Genomic DNA, 2,189 nt, shown 5'->3' with positions numbered 1-2,189 from the left:
TTCAACATAACCAAAAACCATAATCTGAGTGTCATATCATAAACCATACATGATGTATCTCAAAATAATAATAAAAACACTATGAGGAAAGCTGTATCATATCCATGTCATATAAAAATCAAGAACCAAATCAACTCCCAGGGTAAAAGCTGAAGCTGTGGTGTGTGCGATGCCATCATCCCGAGCTCTTCCCTTTACAAGCGGAAGTACCTGAAACCAAAACTGAAACTGTAAGCACGAAGCTTACTGAGCTCCCCCAAACTACCACATACCATACAATACATATAAATCACATACTGGGCCTTGCCCACTGCATCAGACCGAGGTCTGGAACTAGCTGCATCGGACCGAAGTCCGGAACTGACCGGGACCTTGTCCCCTGCATCAGACCGGAGTCCGGAACTAACTGCATCGAACCGGAGTCCGGAACTAACTGCATCGGACCGGAGTCCGGAACTGACTGCATCGGACCGAAGTCCGGAACTGACTGCATCGGACCGAAGTCCGGAACACATAACACAAATATGCTTGAATCACAAAGACGTCAAGCCAGCTAGCTACTACATCAAACTAAAGACCGGAACTACTGATAATTACACGGGCCGGAATTGTGGCCGTAGACCCGTTCCTACTGAAGGGAAACTCACCTCGTGAACTGGCTGCTGAGTGTATGGCTCTGGAAGCTAGCTGCTGCTGCTCCGGTATCTCCCCGGCTACAAGTCCATAAACACACTCAATCAAATACTAAACACTGCACTGGGTAAAATGACTCTTTTACCCTTGGTCAAAGTCAACTCTCAGACAAAGTCAACTCTCGGTCAAAGTCAACCCATAGTTGACCTGACTCGCCGAGTTGGGCCGCCAACTCGCCGAGTCCCTATTCTCACTCCTCGACTCAACTCGCTGCTACTCGTCGAGTATGGCATCGACTCGACGAGTACTCTCCCGATCCAAGAACTCAGACAATCTTCATCCGACTCGCCGAGTCCTATGAACAACTCGACGAGTTGTTCTTGAGCTTAAGAAGATTGCCTTGGACTCGCCGAGTTGTATGAACAACTCGCCGAGTCCCTCCATCACTGAGTCTACTCTCAACTCGCTGAGTCCACTCTCTAACTCACTGGATCCACTCGACACTGATAAAAATGAAGGAATCGGGAACTCGCGACCCAACTCGCCGAGTCGTTCTTCCCGACTCGCCGAGTTGCCGCCATGCAACTGATTTTTACTCGATTTTGTTTGAATCCAACACATACAATTGATAGATCTGAGTCCAATAAGCTGATTTACCACGTAAAGTTTCCAACTTTACGTGTACAACCTCATGAATAAGGGAAATAAGGCTAAAAGATGCACAAAATGGGTAGATCTATGGTTAATATGCAAAGTAACTCCAAAAAGGCAGTAGATCTGGGCTCTACAACACCCAATCATTCAGATCTAAAGATATCTCGACTTATTAAGGCATTCATGCAAACATAAGGCTTGGAACAAGCATCAACTAGATCCTAGGAGAGCTCTAATGGAGGTTTAAAGCATATAACAAGAGGGAAAATCCGAAAATACCTCAAATAACTCAGATTTGCCCTTGGATCTTTGCACTACACCTCTTCTCCTTGCTCCTTTCTTCTTCTCCTTCTTCAAACCTTCACAAAATGGCACAAAACACTTAGCTCACACAAGGGTGGATTAGGGTTCTTTCTCACAGTGTTCTCAGGGTGAGGGAGGCGAGAATGGGGCTATAAGGTGACTTAAATAGTGGGCAACCCGGGGATTTAGGGTTTCACCCAGACGGATGGACTCGCCGAGTCAGGGATATGGACTCGCCGAGTCCCCGGCTCACACGTGCTCGAAGTCGCGACCCTACTCGGCGAGTCAGGCTATGAACTCGCCGAGTCCCTCTTGCAAAACTTCAAAATAAATACCAAGGAATTACCATACCGGACACGGGTCGTTACAATTCTCCCCCACTTATCTTAGACTTCGTCCTCGAAGTCTGCTACGGCTGAATCTGCAAATAACTCTGGGTAGTGCTCCCTCATCTCCTCTTCAGCCTCCCACGTCCACTCAGACCCCTTCCGGTGCTGCCACTGCACCTTTACTAACTGAATTTCCTTGTTCCTCAAGGTCTTGGTCTTCCGGTCCAGAATTGCGACCGGTCTCTCAATATAATTCAGGCTGCTATCAAC

This window comes from Lactuca sativa, chromosome 3, assembly GCF_002870075.4.
Source record: "Lactuca sativa cultivar Salinas chromosome 3, Lsat_Salinas_v11, whole genome shotgun sequence".
Taxonomy (NCBI): Eukaryota; Viridiplantae; Streptophyta; class Magnoliopsida; order Asterales; family Asteraceae; genus Lactuca; species Lactuca sativa.
The sequence above is the reverse complement of the archived record's forward strand: the minus strand, read 5'-3'. Positions refer to the sequence as shown.